Source organism: Papaver somniferum, chromosome 8 (genome assembly GCF_003573695.1).
Source record: "Papaver somniferum cultivar HN1 chromosome 8, ASM357369v1, whole genome shotgun sequence".
Classification (NCBI taxonomy): Eukaryota; Viridiplantae; Streptophyta; class Magnoliopsida; order Ranunculales; family Papaveraceae; genus Papaver; species Papaver somniferum.
The window spans coordinates 89,403,884-89,425,032 of NC_039365.1; the positions used below are offsets into that span (position 1 = coordinate 89,403,884).

Below are 21,149 nucleotides of genomic sequence, written 5' to 3' on the forward strand. Positions count from 1 at the left end.
TTATCATTTTACAAAACTTCACCTAGCCGAGTCTTTAAGACGGGTATTATATGGCATTGTTGGCCATTGTCTTTTCCACTGTGGGATTTAATGGTAATTGTTTACTATCTGCGCTTATTAGCTGAGTATATAGAACAAACATGTAAACTCTCTAAATGATGACAATTATTAAAATATATAAAGAGCATTATTCATTATGGCCAAAATCAAACCAAAGTAAACAAATAAAATCTATAAAGAACATATATGAAAGTAACAAAAAAAAATCATCCATTGATTTTCGGTTTTGCATTCCGAACATTAAGTGTGTATATGACCTTTTTGTATTTGTCTTTGTCGTTGTTGTCTTCTATAATTATCATTTTCATGTCGCTCTTGTCTTCTACATTTTGCAGGGCCTGTGCTTTGCTATCTTCTATGTGACATGCAAAGCAAATTTGAATTAGGAATTGCCTTCTACTGAAATTCGTTTGAGATGCATCATCCATCTTAGCAGTCTGAACCCTTAATAAGTCGACTATTTTTCCTGATTGTCCACCAGTTAGCACTCGAGCTTGAATTACTGCACTTTGTAATAAGGTCACACATAGTCTGGTACCTCTTTGAAGTTCTTCATCGTGCATGTCTTCTAACAGCATTATTGGTACCCCAACTTTTAATCGGATCACATGAGATGGGAATCCTGGGTACTCCAATTTGTTCAGGATGTTCTGGTGGTTATAATATTCCATTCTGTTGTAATTTTGTTTGCTTTTGTAGACCTGTAAATCTTCACTTACATATATGTGCTCGTCTAATGGCAAAAGAGACATTACATGGGTATTGATTTTGTCTACGTTTTCAGCAGTATGTGCAACGATAATTATATTTTTTAGATATTCAGGATCTTTTGTATGTTCTTGTATGTTTGGATAGGCGGTGTTGACAACAACTTCTAAAGATTCCTTTTCACATGTTTGATGAACTTCACCTTGTTCTTTAATGGCATCGACGTTTGTGAAAAATTGGCCTATATATTCGAGTACGCATGTAATGCTATTATTGCTTTTCCAAGGAATCTTTGTGTATGTTTTTTTTTTGATCCTCCATGGAAAGCTTTCTGAATTAGGTAAATCAATTTTCTATCGAAAGATCTCAGATTGTGCATGGAATTTTATACCACATACCACGTATCTTTACGAGCAAGAAACGTTATTAGGATTTAGGGTTTAGCTGTAGACAGTATCTTTATGAGCACCCAGTATTGTCACACAAATTTACACAATTATTCAAAGGAAAATACACTAAAAATTAATATAGAAGATTTGACCTCAAAATAAAAAAAAAATAAAAAAAATCAAACCTAAGTATGCTCAAAATATTAAATCTTATTTGACCTCCAGTCTCCTAACCATCCATTGTCTTGGCATGAGTCATGGTCTGGTCGATAGCATCATCTATGAACTGTAAATTCTCATAGTTTTGCTTGTATACAGTGGATATCGTGTAGTGATTTGCTGGATGTTCCTTTTTTATAATTGTAACCTCCAACTTTGAAGTCCCGTACATTACCTCCTTTGTCGAAACACCCATGTACTTCGGATGCTGACTATAAGATCCAATGTTTAAGTAGAACCCAGCGTTTCGCAGGTTTTGGTCCCTGCCAGAGTCGATTGTCATTGCGAAGCAAACTTTAATAGGAAATTGATACCTGATAATTTGCAGTGTTTTGTCCAATATCATTGGCTTTCGTTGTATTATTGTCATGTTACCAGCAGCAGAACCAGTTAGGACTTCTTCTATAATTTTCTCTGGCCCTAATTCTGTTATAACCAAACGTGTACCTTCAACAACGTCTTCTCTCCTGTTGATTTTTTTGAGAATAAAAATTGGTACTCCAACTTTCAATTGTAGTCTATAATGGCAACTGCAAGATGAAACTTAGCTTATATAAAGACAACTCTCTTTATTGATGTTTAGAAAATCTCTCAAAACTAAACACAAGCTCTAATCTTGCTCATATGATCAACCACAACTTTGGTGATCATATATATATAGAACTACGAATTCCTTTTCCTAGTCCTAGTCCTATTACCTTATTACATGTATTTCCTTTTCTTAGAACTAGATGACTTCTAATTCCCTTAGGATTACATCAATTTCCTAATCTTGTCCTAACCAGCTTGTTAGTGACTTCTATGTTGAAGTTTAACCAACATTCTCCCCGTTAAGCTTCAACCTTACCCGTGACATATCTTGTACTCCAATCAATTGTCTCATTTCTTCAAACTTGATCCGAGCTAATGTCTTTGTCAATATATCTGCTTTCTGCTCAGTTTCTGGTATGTGTTCAACGTTGATGATCTCCTTCTCGATACATTCTCGTATGAAATGATACCTTTTGTGAATGTGTTTCGTCTTCCCATGAAACACTGGATTTTTAGTAAGTGCAACTGCAGACTTATTATCAATCTTGATGAGAACTTTTTCAGGTTCTCTTCCTCTGATTTCACCCAACAGTTCTTGAAGCCATATTGATTGTTTAGCTGCTTCTGTTGCAGCCATAAACTCAGCTTCACAGGATGAGAGAGCTACAGTGTCTTGCTTCTGTGAACACCATGTAATAGGTGCTTCACCTAGATAAAATATATGACCAGTTGTACCTTTTCCATCATCTTGGTCAATATTATGACTGCTGTCACTATACCCAACAATTCCTTTTGATCCTCCTCGACCATACTTCAATCCATAGATGATTGTTCCTCTTAGATATCTCAGTATCTGCTTCATTACATCACCATGAGACTTGCGTGGACTCTGCATATAACGGCTTGCTACTCCCACAGAGAAAGCCAAATTTGGTCTTGTGTGTAATAAGTACCTTAGGCATCCAACATTTCTTCTATAACTCGTTGAATCAATCTCTGTTTCTTCTTGTGCCTTTGAAACTTTAAGTCCAAACTCCATTGGTATCTTAGTTGGATTACAAGTTTCAAGTCCTGCTTCTTTCAGAATTCTTCTTGCATAAGCTTCTTGTTTAATCTGAATCCCATTGGTATTGATGATTATGGGTCCTTTGCCTTCATCAATTACTTGACCCTATCTCATGTGAAACATTCCTGGATCCCTACTTGGTCCATCATTAGTTTTTTTCCAGTTCCAGTTTGCTTTTTCATCTAATACCACATCTCGACTCACTATCACTCTTTTCGTTGTTAGATTGAATAATCTGTAAGCTTTGGATCCAGGCTCAATTCCTTGATTCACAAGAGTCTGAGATCGATCATCCAGTTTCTTAAGAGTTGCAGAATCAACTTTTGCGTATGCTTTGCAACCAAACACTCTTAAATGATCTATGTTTGGTTTTCTCTTTCGCAAACTTTCATATGAAGTCATGTCTTTCAGAGCTTTCGTAGGTATCCTGTTTATTAGGTATGTGGAGTGTCGTACAACTTCTCCCCATAGATAATTAGGTACCTGCATATCCTTTAAAGAACTTCTTGTCATCTCCATTAGAGTCATGTTTCTCCTCTCCACTACTCTGTTTTGTTGTGGTGTATATGGTGCTGTGAGTTGCCTTTTGATTCCATTTGACTCACAGAACTTGTTGAACTCTAAGGAAGTGAACTCTCCTCCTCTATCAGTTCTAAGCATTTTGACTTCCTCTTTTAACTCTTTTTCTATCAGATTTCTGAAAGCTTTGAATCTGTCAAATGCTTCACTCTTTTCTTTCATAAGAATATACCACATATATCTTGAGAGGTCATCTATAATAACAAATATGTATTTGTTATTTGCAAGGGTTTGTGGTGTAATAGGACCATATAAATCAGCTTGAAGAAGCTCTAAAGGCTTTGAGGCTCTGAATGTTGTTGCTTTTGGAAAACCTTGACGCGTTTGTTTCCCAACTAAACATGATTCACAGATCCTTGATTCATCGTTTATCTGTCGTAGCCCTCGAACCATCTTGTTCTGAGACATTGCCTTTAAAGTTCTAAAGCTTATGTGTCCTAATCTTGCATGCCACTTCCATGTCTGATCTTCCAGTCTCATATTCAGACACAATGGCCTTCCAATCATGCGACTTATCTTGTATAGTCTATTCTGTGAACGTGAGACTCTAACTAAAAGTCTTCCACTTGGGTCATGAACTGTTAGATAATCTTGTCGCATTCTAACATCACATCCAACTTTTGTATCTTGTCCTAAACTTAGAATGTTGCTTTGTAAGTTTGGGATGAAGTAGATGTTTGTGACAAGCTTTTGTTCACCGGTCTTGCTCTGAAATAGAATTGATCCTTTCCCTTCAATTTCTACATAAGATCCATCCCCAAACTTCACTTGTCCTTTGATTTTCTCATTGAGTTCAGAAAAGTAGTGTCTCTTACCAGTCATGTGATTGCTGGCTCCATTATCTAAATACCAGATTCCTTCTTCTCCATCCTTTGATTCGTAGTTCTTTGGTATTAGGTTCCATTCGTTTAAGAATACAACTTCGTGCATGAAAAGAGTTGTATCTGCTTCCCTTGTTTCATTCTTGTTTGCTTCTTCCATCTTTTGTATTCTTTCAGGGCATACAGAGGAGAAGTGTCCTGGTTTATCACATCTGTAACAAATAATGTTTGATCTATCCTTCTTTTCTTTCCCTTGGTTTTGATCATTCTGACTTGTTGTTCTATCTTGTGAGTTAAACCTTCCTCCCCTTCCTCGGCCTCTGTTTACTCTACCACCTCTTCAACGACCTCTTCCTCTTGTCGCAGAGTTTTGTTGGTAAGAGTTTGTGTACAAGAGTTTTCCTTGAGTTTCTCCATTGTTTTCTTCATCAAGGATTCTCTCTTCATATGCTTTCAATCTTCCATTATATCTTCATAGCTAGTCTTTTTTAAATCTAAGACTTGTTCTAGAGAAGCTATGATATGAATATACTTGGATCTTGGTAAACTATTGAGAAACTTATTTACCAGTTTATCTTCATTAATGGATTGTCCAAGTGACGCAGCTTTTGAGGCTATCTCTGATAGATTTCCTGCAAAGCTATCAATAGTATCAGTGTCTTTCATCTTCACTCTTTCAAATTCAGACATTAAGGTTTGCAGACGGGCTTCTTTAACTCGATCAGCTCCGAGATTACGTGCCTTTATTGCATCCCAAATTTTCTTTGAAGTTTCCTGTTCACCAACTTGTAGAACAAGACATTCTGGTATTGCTTGAAAGAGTAATCCAATGGCAACATTGTTTTTGTCTGGGTCCAATGTACCAGGATCAATTTTTTCCCAAACTTTGTAGATTTTCATCAGTACCTTCATTCTCATGGCCCATACTGTGTAGCTTGTGGCGTTGAGGATTGGAACTTGTATTGATGGTGGCGTGAACTGTTTTGCACCCACAATGGTGGTTTCGTTTGCCATGGCTCAGAAACAAGCTCTGATACCAATTAATGACAACTGCAAGATGAAACTTAGCTTATATAAAGACAACTCTCTTTATTGATGTTTAGAAAATCTCTCAAAACTAAACACAAGCTCTAATCTTGCTCATATGATCAACCACAACTTTGGTGATCATATATATATATATAGAACTACGAATTCCTTTTCCTAGTCCTATTACCTTATTACATGTCTTTCATTTTCTTAGAACTAGATGACTTCTAATTCCCTTAGGATTACATCAATTTCCTAATCTTGTCCTAACCAGCTTGTTAGTGACTTCTATGTTGAAGTTTAACCAACAGTCTATGACTTGGCATATGTGTATGCTCCAGTTGATTCAGCAGTACTCGAGGATACATTTCTACACTGGCATTGTAATTTTCAGAAGCAAGTGATATGTAATCCGTGCTCAGATATACATATTCTTGCCCCTTAAACAATGATACCATCTTTGTGTTTATTTCCATGACTTTTTCAGGTTGAAGTGTCAAGATGCTTGTCCGAGCCAAATATTTGTTTTGGAATTTGTTTTCCAAAAGATTCACATATGAGATGGCATTAACCATATTCAGTAATTCATCCTCAGTTGATATGATCAAATCCATTTCATTGTAATCACCAACCTTTTCACTATGAACAACATTCCTTCTTAGAATCTCCTCATCAACATACTCTTGAAGTTTTTTCACCGCCATGTCTGCGTTTGGTTTGAGAATCACATTCGATTTATCTATATATAATATTGGTTTGTGACTTAACCCTAACGTGGAAGTCAAGATTTGTATAAGATTTATGCCGGCATATTTGATAACTATGTTAAAAACTTGTAGAAAACTCTAAGAGTATGTAAGATTTTGCCGCAACCGGATAAGTATGGTAGAAAAATCGTTTAATTAGGTGTTAATATAGATTCTTTTTTTTACTTTTTGGTGGATTCGATAAAAATGGTAAACTTGTAGAAAACCCTAACAAAAAATTGTAGAAAACGCATGGTATTTCAACCCATTTGAGTGGAAGGACTTTGATGGAAGAATTATTGGTAATGAAATATTGAGCAATTTCAAGATTTTTAAGAAAATGTAAAAATGGATAAATTTATTTCATAATAACTGACGAAATTGTAAAAAACAATTTCCTCCCTATTAGGATAAAAGTATTGGAAACTGCCTTCGATAAATAATATTCATCCAACCCATTACATAATAGTATATCTTGAATACAATTATCCGTATGAAAATAATTTCACCGGCATCTTCTTCGGTTAGTATCCTAGCTTCAATAACTTTTGAAGACAATCGAGTCACCAGAAGTGTGCTTCTGTTGGGCACTTTGTTCGACAAACTTCGAATATTAACTATTATCATGCCTGTTTGGAGTCTAATAAGATGTTATGGGACATTGTCAAACTCCAAAGTGTTCAAAAACTCTGTAGCATACGGAAAAGAAGCTACATCGATTGTGTTTATGCTCGCATATTCTTGTTCTTCAGCCATATTTTATGCTTCCTTCTGCATATCAGTATCAAAATAAAGTATTAATGCAGGTGTTACCCACGACTATAAGAAAAAAAGGAAAAAAACAAAAAACAGCAGAGAAGCTATGCTATTACCTTTGTAATATGAGATTAGGGTTCCAGTCTTTTAGTTTATTAGAGGTATATATAGTTTTAATCTGAATACATTTTTGGAAACGGACTTAGGTTTGTGCCCATGGACTCAGATTTTCGGAAATGTACTTATTCATAATGGACATATGCGTGGTGAACTTTCGATAGAATAATCCCTTTACATTCATAATGGACATATGCATATTGAGCTTCCACCAGCCTCTTGCGTGTTGATTCATAATGAATAAGACCCATAGCAAACATTCACAATTCAGAAATTTCATAACCAAATTTATTGGCATTATAAACTGGCAAATTTCATTCCTAAACAATATGAAAGTAAAACATTTCCAAAATAGTTGATACTGCTTAAAAAAGAAAAGAAAGTATGTTTCTGTTGCTCCCATTTTTAATGGATTGTAAACTAGGTCTCATCTTGGCCATTAGGCGACGTGCACTTCTCTTGAGTTTTTTTATTCCTTTCCTCTGTTTCTCCCATTGTTCATGTACTTTTATAGGAAACTGCCTCCTGTGTAAGACGAATTGCAATTATTCGCAATATGCATAGGATGTTTGTCTGTCTATGTAAAAACAGTCACCACCTTGACGTAATTTCTTAGCACCGAGATATACATTATTCAGTTCCACAACTGTAAGTACATCACCGAATTTGGCTACTGGTTCATCCGGTATACCTAAATATGACTCTTTGGCCTGTATTATCTCTACCCTGGATCCAATGCGTAATTCAAGTTTCCGCTTAGGCACACCTTCAAATTGCTGGCTGTCAAGGAATTTGACTGGAAATCCTACCTCATGTAATTTATAGAGAGGTTTTAGCTTCAGTATGTCTTCGCTGTAATATGTTTGTTCCTTAAATTTTACGTAAGAGTTCCTTCTGTAGTTGTATTCCCAATGAAGCACTGTTGATTCCCAAGTTTGCATTAAATCTTTTACTGTGGGTGTCAGATTTGGTAGGCAAGGAAGCTACACATTAGATACAACAACATGAATTAATTATTTTTAAATAAAATAGTATTCTTAAAAGCAGCATGAGATTTAGTCAGAAAAACGTACCTCTTGTAAGGATTTGAAAACAAAGTAACATGTAAATGTTTGATAATTAATAAGCCAGGAACCTTTTCTGGTTGGTTTTTTGAATTTGCACTGCGTAATTCTATCTTCGCCCCATATCCTTTTAATGATGGTTCTGTACTTCTCCTCTAACTCTTTTTTTAATTTGTTCAAGTCTCTTTCTTGGACCATGTCTAATTCCTGAATCCGCTCGTGCACCCATTGTATGTGATCATGATTTGACTTAATGATCCCATAAATGGAAAATATTGGATAAGATAATACTCAGTGCGCTCTAATTTGCGGCATTGTTGATCTAGTAATTGCATAATTTCATAGTTGATAAAACTCAGGATTTTTTTCTGAGAACTATTGTTGGCAGTCCAAAATTGTATAGTTTTTTAGGGTTGTAAAGATGGGGCTTTAGTTCTGTAGCATCACAAACAAATAATTTTTTGGCATCACTTTCTTCGTTCTTATCTATTTGAGGATTCATGAAATCAATACTTGGATTAGATATGTTAAATAACAAATCTACGGATTGGAGCACGCTCATCTGTTGAATATTTTGGGTTCAAATCACAAAGTAACTCACATTAACATGCTAAATAGATTAAAATTCTTAAACAAAAATTCGATAAAGATAAAGAAGTTATTGTCGTACCTCTGGAATACATGCGCAAAGGACTTGTTAGGAGTTCTTTTTTTATATCGTCGACTCAGTTGAGAAGCCATCAAAAATATATAGTTTTTGGAAGTGATATAAAATTAAGGTTTTAGCATATTCCCATGCAAAGCCCATTTAATTGTAAATGGGTTGAAGATGGGCCTATGGAATCAAAACCTTTAAAATCCTAAGCCATGCGAGGCCATGCGTCGAGCGGACAGGGAATGGAAACGGGCTTCGTCTACGTGTAGGGAATGGAAACGGGCTTGGTAAATGGACTATCCTTTTTCGGTATTGGTTCCTACTTACGTAGAATAATCCCTCTCTGAAGTTCCTATTTCGTTAGAATAAGCTTTATGTCATTTTTGAAAATGAAAACTGAGTTAACAATTGAATCTGTCGACAATACATGATTTGAATGAAGAATTGAATGCACTCTTTTGTATAATCAGGTATAGCCATTACAATATTACAATTCATCTTATGAATGTTTTGGATTATTTTTAAATCTGTAGAATTTGCAAGATTTTTTAACCTAATTTCGTTATTTTATTTTCTTATTAGTTTGTGGTTTTACACTAATCGATCAATGGAATCGTTGCTGGAATGAGGAATCTTCGAATTAAGAATCGAAGGTATTCTTTAATTGATAATCAGGTATCAATTACAATTTTCTTTGTAATTTTATTTTAATTGATATGAAATTCTAGAAAAAGTTTTAACATATGGTTGGATAATTTAAACTAATTCTCAAACCCAATAAGAAAACGATAATTGAAACTAATAGATAAAATATATAATATCAAGATATATTAAAGCTAGTCTAATTCCTCCATTGATTCCATCGCATCACAACTTGCTTTCACATGTTCATCTCCATCTGCATCTTCCATCGCATCACAGCTTGCTTTCGCATGTTCATCTCCATCTACATCTTTCTGTGATTTGTAAGCTTCCCTGATTTCAACCAACCAAGGCATCATTTGTTCTTCGAAAATTCCATAATGCTTCATTGTTTCAATGATAACCTTGTTCTTCTCTTCAGTGCTTGTTGCTTTAGACCATTCTTGAAAGAATAAGTCTGCTTCATCATCTATTTTCTTTTCTTTACAGGTCTTCCAATCTCGAAACTGTCTCAGTAACATATTATGGTCTGCCTCATCTCTAGCAAGAGTGGTGTGCCATGTAGTGGTGTGCTCATCCTCCAGTCCTTCCGTTGTCATATCCAATGGTATGTTTTTATTTTCATTTGGAGTAGCCTCCTTAAATCACACTGCTGGTATGTTTCTTTCTTTGTTCTTCTCCATCAGGATTTGTATTGTACCTGCACGAAGTACTAAACTGTTATATTAACTAACACAATATATAGAGGAAAAAAGAATAACACAAATTTCATAGAGAGGTTTTGTAAGATCTTACCTAAGGAGGCGAGTTTTTATGTTGTACTGCTGCTGAATGAGATGTTTATATAGTTTTTTTTTTTTAGGGTTTTGTTTTTATGGATTTAGGGTAATTGTATTCCTATTATATTCATAGTTATCTTAAATATATACTTATCATATTTAAAATCATACTTATCATATTAAAATCGATATAATAGCAAATATATTGATTTGCTGAAATCTATAACTGATAATTTTCAAATTAGTTGGTTGGAGTCATATGCTATGGTTTAGCAGTTTGAATTTGAGCAAACATGCATTATATGTCAATTGTATTTGAACAGTAGTATTTCATGAAAGATAGCTCTCTGAAAGCCTTAAATAATCTGAGTTAATTTGTAATTTGAACCCCAAATATTCAACAAAATCAAAAATAAGGATCAAATGATCTCATTAATTTAAGAAAGTTTGAAATATCTCTTCAACCACAATATTTTGTGTATACCCGTCGGGTTCTTTCCCATTCTTCTTGATTAATATTTTTAAGCCTTGTCTTCTAGTGGTTCTTGAAATCGCCACATAAAGTTGACCATGCGAAAATATAGGTTCTTCCAAGTAAACCCCTACATTTGGTAGGCTCCGTCCCTGACTCTTATTTATTGTCATGGCATAGAAAATTCTTACTGGAAATTGCCTTCTATGTAGAATAAATGGTAAACTTGTCTCAGGTGTAGTCATAAGTATCTTTGGTATGAATACTGTATTTCCAGTTCCCAGACATGTGAGTATTTCAGCTTCAATGACTGTTTCTCCTAATTGGGTGACAATTAACCTTGTTCCACTGCATAGCCCATCAATGTTGCTAAGATTCCGCATAAGCATAATTGGTACTCCAACCTTTAGAGTTAATTTGTGGCTTGCCATCCCAGATTCCTCATGCTTGTTGAGGAATTATTTGTCGTAGAAAACAACACTTGAGTGAAATTCTGATGATTCTGGTCCAATCGAATCTGCACTTAAATACGTATGCTCTTTTCCTGACATACATGATACAATATGTGAATAATGATATATAAATGCAGATAGAATAATAGATTGATCTGATGAGTTAAACAGGAACATTCCTTACCTGGTACAGATGATAAGACATGTGTATTTATCTTGTGAACACACTCATTTGTGGGCGCCAGTATACTCCGTTCAGCAAGGTAATTCTTATCCTGCATTTTCTTCAAAAAATCTGGATACATGGTGTCTACTATTGTCCGAATGTGATTCTCTTTACAGTGAATCAGTAAATCTGATGGTATCTGTACCCAATCCTTGTCTTCCGATCCATCCAAGCTGATTGCTGGTGCTTTACCATTTCCAACACCAAGAATCCATTTTGCGAACTCCTCTATTTCATCTCTTTTGTCCTGTGATGTATCTCCGGTGGATAATCTCATATTTTCTGTCAGTTCAAAAACTATAAAGTGTTTCCACAATCTAGATTTTCTTATAGAAGCATTTACTATGTCTTCTCTTGTTCCTTCCTCAATCACAGGCAGAATTTGTCGGAAATCACTACCCAGCACCAGTGTTTTTTTTCCCGAATAATAACTTCTTTTCGCAATTCGCTTCCATCATTAAATCAGCAAGAGCTCTTTGAACTGCCTCAAGTGCATTTCTGTGTATCATTGGTGCTTCATCCCATATAATCAAATCTACTTTGCATAATAACTCTTCTAGGGGTGTTTTCTTAAATAGATTGCAGCACGATATTTCATTGAGTTTCATAGGAATTTTGAACCTGGAATGAGCTGTACGACCACCTGGTAGCAGCAGTGGCGCTATTACCTAAGAAGCAACCGCTAGAACAATCTTACCATGTGACCGTAGCGAAGAAATAAGGGTTCTCCAAAGGTAAGTCTTACCTGTCCCGCCGCTTCCATACACAAAAAATAGCCGTCCATCCTTGTCTTCAACTGATTTTGAAATCTCATTAAACGCCAATGCTTGTTTTGTGTTTAACCCCTTCTTCAACTCCTCTGCATCTGCCATTAGAATGTTTCTGTCATATTCCAGCTCTTGATGAATCAGGGTGTTGTTAGGAACCTTTAATTTAGACATGTCTGGGTATGGTATATCCTTAAACTCATCCTCCTTTAACCAGAACATATTTTCAATGGCTTGTAGTGCATAGTTTTGCAAGACTTCATCCCTTAGGTTTCGTGCTGAATTTCCATAAAACTGCATTTGTTCGTACTTGATGCCTTCTGCTAAAATATCCCAATTATCATTCCACAGTTTTTTAGGTTATGTTACTTTGCAATTCAACAATATTATCACAAACAATTCACTAACCTCTTGCCTGTATGTGTTTCTGCTGCTTCCCGAATGGATCGGTGCCATTCACTGTCTTATTCCAATAATCCTAGTGCCAAACATGCGGCTTTGAATATAGGATGAATTGTCTCACCCACTGTTTTAATATCGTCATAATTTTGGCAGCCTCTTTGCACATTCAATAAAATACGCAGGTAGTATTTCTCACCTGCAGTTGGATGGATATAGTAGTCCAATTTTGGTTCCCCTCTGCCTTACTGTCCATGTTTTTTTCCCTTGGTCCCATCTCCAATGCTTAGGAAACTCTACGTATGTCCATTTTCTTGCATCTTCATGGTCTCTATTAGCTTTCATCCATTGAATGAATTTTGATGCATCTGGATCCGCCTTGTCTAGAACATCTCTTAAATCATCGGTGTCGTTGTGGTAGACTTAACTGTTCCCCTTCGAGATGTAATGGTAACCTCTCTACACTTGGATTTCGATAATGAATCTCGAAACCAAGCGTCCTCCATATACATTCGCATACTGATAGGTATCGACCCTCGAGATATGTATTGACCTCGTCCTTACTTGTCTTTTGTATTTCTTCCACAACACCATGGTTGTTTGAATTTTTGTTATTTGCACCATGTTTGTCTGAATTTTTGTTACCAGGTGGAAATACTGCAACAATTGCAGTTATCATGTCTTTCCCTTTGTGGATGTACTTGAACAAATACTTAATTGTCATAACCCTACAGTTGCAGATTTCCACATTGATGTGTGCATCATATCTCATTATCAGGTCTAGATTTTATGGCACAACCCATTTATTATCTAACTTGATTCCGTCCTTTTCCGGTCCCCAATCCGCCTGACGTCTCTTATAAATTAAGAATCCCGTATCATCAACATATGTTTTGTTGCTATATTTCTTTGGGAATTTTTCTGTGCACTTTTTGTCGCGCATACATGGAAAGTCATGTTTTGCATGTCCGCATGGACCATGGAGCATATACTGGCAGACTGCATCGTGTCCATCCTTGTTTTCATTTGGGTTTGGAATCTCCGCAGATATAATTGAATCAATATATGCTGCAGATCTTGGCTTATCATTAGGTTGAAGCCACAACAATATATGAGCATGAGGTAATCCTCGTTTTTGAAATTCAACAATATAGAGAGCTGTAATTAAAACAAAATGTTAATATGTCTCCAAATATATGTAGCTAACGTCATGTATATATATTTCTTTGTTTATCAAATGATCAGTTTTGAAATATACCTCCTTGCACTTCTCCGAAATGTATGCTTCCAACCAAGTCCGACATTAACTGTTTCAGTTTGATGTGAAATACTCGATTGATCATGTTTGGTCTCTCACTTGGTTTTTTCCCAGGAAACATTTTGATAGCTTCTGCAATTTCCGGCCAATTTGGATTACATGTGAACGTAATAAATAATTCAGGGGGACCCAACTCTCTGCATAAGGCTATTGCATCTTGGTAATACTGAATCATATATCTTGGTCCACCTGTGAAAGATGATGGTAAGATTACTCGACCTGCGCTACCGGGTTTAGTGTCTCCAGCCCTTACGGCTTCTTTTATGCCGTTGTATAAGTCACAACGTATTTCTTTTTGATGGCATTTAACCCACTGCAATCTGCTTTGCTCAATTGTAGCATAAGCATCAACCACATACTGCTGGTATAGTCGTCCTCCCCGGAGAAGGGTTTGACATTCACCTGCTCTTTGTTGTAATCTGAATGCATAGTATTCCCTCATAGTTATGTTTTTTCTCTTCTTTCCATTGCCTATTTCATCATCTATTTCGTCGTCGCGTACCATTTTAATTTGATTTTCATATGGAATATCAATATGAAAACCATCTTCACCATAAGGAAATAACAGTGGATACTGCAATGCCATATAACTTGGATGCAACTCGGATATATCTATCAGTAAACCATTTTTTAGCTGAATGACTATGTCCCTTTTTCCATCTGAATCGGGATCATCAACTACAATCCCAGCAATTTCAGATGTAGTTGGAAGATTGTATTGCCTCGCATCCCTTTTTCGTTTACCAATAAGACGGAATTCAACATCGCTTAGTTCATCTTGTTTGTACCTATCCCTCCACATTCTGAATTTTTGGCTTAGACAGTTGTGTGTGTCCAGCATTGTAACTAAGCCAGCAACAGTATTTTCATTCAATTCCCTTGTGCTTTTCTTTCCATATTCGTCTATGCCCATCATTGAAGATTTAGCGCCTGAATTTCCATCCTGTTTTTCACCTTCTTTCTTCTTGGTAATAGCATTCATCCTATTTTTGACTTCATTTTCAGTGTCTATAATGTACAATTGTAAAAATGTAGGTGGCCTACCATCTAGTGGCAACAAAGACCCCATGAAGTGATGATTAAGCCCATACATTGTAAATACCCATGGCGTTGAACAATTGTTCTGTTCTTTGGACACTTTGGCACCCTGTGAGGTAAATGCAAACATTGAATTATATGCCCTGATGTTCAGTCTGAAATTTGATGCTTGCGGCCCACCATCTACATATTGCATTAGATTTTTTAGAAATTCAGGTGCCTCCTTAAGCAGAGGTAATTTGACAGCTCCTTTCCCACAACAAATGGCAAATTCTGGTGGTTGTTTCTTTTGGCTTTTATTGACTCTTTCCTCATCCCACATCATTGCTTGACAATGAGGGCATGTTGCAGTTGGTCCTCCAATATAATGCTTCTCGGATGGCATCACTGGTTAACATAGACAATCAGAAAGGATGGTAAGTATATATTGTTTCATTTGATCGTGTTTTTTAGATCCAATTGAATACACTTACATGTATATGGGAATTCTTCCTCTGATTCATAATCGAGAGGCTGTTCTTCATTATTGCCGCCTTCTTTTCCACCTAATTAATGTTGCAAACATCATTAATTTAAATTAATGAATTATACAGAACTGACAACATCAATTTATGTTAATATAGTTAGTTGATACATGTCACCATTCATATAATTGGCGGCGAATGTTTTTACTTGCTTCCTAGCTCTTTGAGATATGTTTTGGAATGAGGCTGGCATGAAACTGCATATGTTAGTAAACACATTTGGACCTAAATAATAAAACTGCATATGAACCTAAATCATGTATGTTTATACTTTTCCTCTTCTTTTTAGAACTTTTCTGCTTTTTTTTACTCCTTAATCTTCTCAACAACCTTTTCATGTGTGTCCTGCATCTCTGGTCCATTGTTTTACCTGCAGTTTGTTTTTTTGCAGGAATTCTAGGTTTTAAAGCATGCTTGAGATGATGTTTGCGAGAACTAATTTGCTGTCTCCTAAATCATCCAGCAGCAGCTGTGGGGTTTTCTGGTTTCGTTGGCTGGTTATTGAAAGCATGATTGCGTGTATTGTTTGTTGGTTGGTTATTATGTTGTATCCTGATAGTCCTCAAATGGAGATAAAATGTCTTGGTAAGTAGAATGTAAAGCCTTAAGCTTCTGGATTGCAGGATTGTTCTCTGGATTGGAAGCATATCATTAGTTGTTTGAAGTCTGGACGATCTCATCTGCACATAGAACTCCTTCTTCAGTAAAAGATAAAGCCTTTGTCCCCTGGCCAGTTGTTTTTCTTTTCTTTGTATCATCATTATCTCATGAACAAAGCATATCTTAGGGTTTTTTCTGTGTTTTTTTTTGTTTTGTGAGCGAAACACAAAATTGGTTCTTAGTGTTTGTTATGTGTTTTTTTTTGGTTTTATGTTTTGAGTGCGAAATTTGTGAGGGAATTCCTTTTTTTTCTCCTTTGAGGAAAAGTGAAACGGAGCAATTCTATGAGTGGGTGAGGGTCATCATCGAAGGAGGAGGGAGGTATTCCCACCGCGCGACGCATGGCCTCGCATGGCTTAGGATTTTAAAGGTTTTGATGCATACAGTAAAAAATCCATATATTAATAACCTTGGGACTTTAAAAAATTATTAATATATGGAGTTTATTAATATAAGGAGGTATACCAAAAAAAAAAAAGATGAATAGTATATTGAATAATATATATTGAGCCTTACCAAAAAGATAAATAAATAATATATTGAAAATATATCCTTTATTATATATTGAATATTCTTTAATATATTGAATAGTATATCCTATTAAGAATTTTTAAAGTTTTCTCTACACTATAAATAGTACTAGATATATTAGAAGATAATTCATTATTTTTAATATTCTCTTCTTCTCAACCAAATCAAAATGTCATCCAATGTTAGGAAAAGAACTCATATGAGTGATAAAATTCATATAAAATTGTGTGAAAAGAAAAAATCACATCCAAATTGGACGCAAAAAGATCTTGCGAAATGGTTAGAAGATACTTATGAGTAATCAAATTGAACAGCTGCACTACACTAATCGAGTGGATATGGACGTTTTCCTTAATCATCCCAATGAGAAACAAGTCGTATATGCTTCAACCAGAGAAGAAATAATCGATGGAATTAGATAAGAAGCGGAGGCAGATAATCCCAATGATGATAGTACGGAGATACCAAAAGTTTCATGCCAAGAAGCTTTAAACATGCTCGACAAGTTGGAAATGTTTTGGCTTCAACAAGATGGTGCACATAGCAACAAGGTCTTACGCATACGTAAATCAAAAGATGCCAGAACAATCCAAAAAATTACATCATTTCTCAACAAACTATAGATAAATATTTTCCTTCATCTTAAATTTTGATGTAACAAGATCTATAATTTTCCTATTATGTTGATTTTATTAATATATGGAGGTAAATTCATTAAAGTGGGACTAGAAAAATCTATTAATATTAAAATGTGGAGTTTATTACTATTTGTAACTGGCCCAAGTTGGGACCATGATTTTTTATTAATATATGGAGTATCAATATATGGAGTTTTTACTGTATTTTATGGATTCAAATTCAAATTGATTTTGGGTTCGATCTGTGTAATATTGAGCAGAGAAGAAAGGATTGCTATTTCTGGTGAGTGGTGGAGGAAGATGGTGGACGATGTTGTGGTTGTACATGGGTTTTGAGATGATTTTGACAACAATAAAATAGAGAAGAAGAAGATGATGTTTCTGGTGCCACTAAATTATGAGATTGTTGGAGAAGAAATTAGTGATGGGTCGGTTCGAAATTGAGAAATGGAAAAATACAGATTGTTACCTAGAAGAATTAAGGATTTGTGGTTGATATAGGTTTGTCTGCTAGGTTCAAGCGTGGTTGGTTTGTGGAAAGCAGTTCGATCCAAAAGAACAAGAGAAGGATTGATGTTGATTGAGAAGTAGTTAACTAAGATGGAGATTAATTGGGTTTTTTTTTGATTCAAGTTGGAACAGTTGATGCTGTTGAATCAACGAAACAACTTGCTACTGTCGAAAACAGTGAGAAGAAACAGATAAAGAAGATGAAGCTAATCTTGTTTTAGAATGATTTGGTATCTGTATTATCGTAGGTTTTCCTAATTTTGAATTAGAACTTGATATCCTTGGTTGGTATCTATAATAGCTAAAAGATATGATTTTTTTAAACCCTTGTTTCCATTTTCGGTTCTCTTTGAAAAAGTTCCATAATAGTGATGTAAACTGGGACGATCTCGGTCGATATTAGACCGATCCAAACAAGATTAGAACTGTTCCGGCGAGTTTCTCGATGAAATTTTGTAGACGAAACTTGTAATTCACTCGTTGCATGAGCGAAACCGGGAAAATCGCCGGAATCTCGGTCGAGACAGCCGAGATCGACTACATTGGCTAGGAGCGATCTGATTGGCTGAAATAGTAGATGTGCCACATGTAGCTATCATGGAGCTTGCTCGGTCATGCCAGTAGGGAGCCATAATTGTTAAATGAACCGTCCAAGTTGTGTGGTCGTGATCATTCTATCACCGACTTCGACAGCCAAGATTTAATTTTTTATATAAAGAGGCAGTTCGACTAGCCTAATTTATCCAATGATTTGGAGCGGAGAAGGTAGGCTAGGAGTAATATGATTAGTCGAGGAAATAGGTGGGTGGACGATCATCACGACAACATGCTATTTACCGAACATGTAAGGATTTAAGTTAGCCAATTGAGTCGTCCAAGTTGTGTGGTCGTGATCAATTTGCTACTAACTTGGGTGGCCAAGATCTATTCCTTAAAAAATCAAGCAGCTCGACCATCCTACTTTGGCTATCAATTTAAAGCGGAACTTGTAGGCTTGATATGATGTGATGTGATTGCCCGATAGGAAAGAGGGGCGCGTGGGGGCCAATATGGAGCAAAGCCGGACAACCATGGGGCGCGAGTTCGGGCAAACTGGAAGGCCAAGTGGTGTGGTCGTGCTCCATATGTGACTTACCTAATCAATCACAGTTCCCTCTTTACTTATTTTTTTCAACTTCTGTTAGGATTTTACTCCTACTAGGTCTATGATGGGCCAATTCCTAGTTTACCTAGATTTAGTATCGGCCAATAGGAATCAAGATATCGTTCATGCTCCACTTTAGGACAAAAAATCTAATTTTTTGTGAGTTGGCACAAAATTAGGTTAAAATTGAGTTTTGTGAATTGACACAAAATTGATCAATTTAAGTGAATTTTGTACATCAACACAAAATTACTAATTTTTACTCCAGCGATTAGCGCAGCTCTGGCCTTGTTGGCACAGCTTGCGCGCTTATAACCAGGTACCTTCATGCATATCTTAATTCAGATATTTCGGAAGATTCATGCTACTCAGCTAAGAGTGAGCATTAATCGTCATGTCATGTCAGTACTAAGAGTTCAGTTGGGAACACAACATAAAATGGATACTCAGCAGGCTCTGTATTCCTGAATAATGCAACTAAGAGCTCAGTTTTAATATAATAAATTTATAGAACGCTTGGGATTATTGCAACATGCGCCAATATTATTCTAATAATTATCGTAGATGTAGATACTGAATCATACAGTAAATACAAATCGCGCATGCATATATATATATTCTGAATTCAGCCGGGCGAAGTTCATAAATATTATCATGTACATGTAGAGAAAGAGGCATGGGCGCTCATTGGCTTTTAGTGGATATACTTCTTTACATAATGAAGGCACATAAATATGGAATTTTATGGTTTTAGCCCTGAACTAAAAACCACCATCGATAACGGTATAGAGTTATTAAAAAAAATAATTCTTGAAAACGCACTTTTATGTGCCTAGAAAATCTAATAAAATTGCAAATTGTTTATGATGTAGGACATCTATCCTAAGTTTAAAAGTTATAATTATTTCCTTGTTTAGTATTCCCTTTATTTAAAATTACAGTAATTTAGATATCTAGTAGAAGTCTATATAAACGTACATACGAGATTGTCTCAAGATAACTTATTATCAGCATATTATTATTCAATTAAATTCTTAAGGATATTTTGCGTTTCTTCCTCTCCCAAGATCGCTAATTAGCATTTCCTCCCCAAACAGATTAAAATTAGTGTTTTCTCATATCGTCAAGTATTCCATCCATTAATCGGTTAGCCGAGTCATCACCTATGGACACGTGGCATAAATTTTACAGGTGGCAATCATAGTACCCCAAATACCCTTATCTTCTTCCATTAATTGAACAATATCGCATGGTTTTGATGTTTGAGAAAATTTTGGAACCAAGACATCCCGAGAACAAGTAATATAGGTTATAAAAAGTGTGGGCAGAGTTTTGGCCGGGAGACATTAGATAATAGCTGAAAGGTGAAGATTAATGAGATCAAGGATGGGTTTGATGTGGATTTTAATTTTAATAAGTTTAGACAGAATTTCCAACCTATGAAATGAATATGAAGAATGGAACTCACTAGCTCACTGCCGTTAATATACTTGATGGATGATGGAGATTCTAAGTTCCTTTAGAGTTCAGTTGAGCTTTCGGGGACTGGATTTTTTCTTTATTTGAAATTGGTGCAGGGAAGAAGAAATGACGGGGTTAGAAATTAAGAGAAAAGTTGCATCTCCATTGTCAAGATAAGATACAGTAAGTGTCTGAAAAAAGGCCAGGACGACCAATTCTCACTTGTCGCTGCTAAAGGTTCCATCCATAGGTTCGATGGGGAAATTAGTTTGGTTTAGGGAGTTTCTAGAAGTTCAATCAAACACGGAATATCATCCTATCTCACTATTACAGTTCCTATACGCTGGTAATTGAAGTCGTCAACATTTCGTCAAAAAGAAAAAAAAGTCATTATTAACATAAAGAACAAGATCTATGATGATGATCAAGTTTATAGGTATGGTAAATCTTATTCGATTATAGAGAATCTTATTTTATATTTAATTGTGTAATTGATGTATTTATATTGAAGTCATCATCAGTTTTGTCATCGCAGGTGCAGCGATCACCATGGAAGTTAATAATGGCTTCAAAGAAGCTTGTTGTCGTGTTTTTTTTGGGAACGATAACAGAAGCTTCACTTAAAGATATTGCAAACAGTGTTTGATTTGATTAAAGAGAGACTTAATGGATTAATAAATTGATTATTGAATGAATTTGAGCAAATAGAAACACAATTCTGAATTTGGATTCATGAATCGATTTTAGATTGGTTATAGATGGTGTTGATTTTATCGAACAACATTGGGTTTTTAGAACAGCAATATCTAATGTACCTACCGTAATAGAATACAGGAAATGAAATGGAA

The 21,149-nt window shown here is 35.5% G+C and overlaps 1 long non-coding RNA gene across 15 annotated transcripts; it reads left to right on the top strand.

The window, feature by feature from the left end:
- Positions 1-9,099: 9,099 nt before the first annotated feature.
- Positions 9,100-16,228, top strand: LOC113301973. Of its 15 annotated transcripts, none has more exons than XR_003336597.1 (7): positions 9,100-9,210; positions 9,323-9,415; positions 9,872-11,348; positions 13,525-13,599; positions 13,850-15,249; positions 15,749-15,889; positions 15,981-16,228. It is a non-coding gene; the product is annotated as an uncharacterized LOC113301973 (long non-coding RNA). The 15 variants fall into 15 exon arrangements; XR_003336591.1 differs by having other exon boundaries at positions 13,850-15,067; positions 15,185-15,249; positions 15,749-16,228; XR_003336595.1 differs by having other exon boundaries at positions 13,850-14,949; positions 15,185-15,249; positions 15,749-16,228.
- The last annotated feature ends 4,921 nt before the right edge of the window (positions 16,229-21,149 follow it).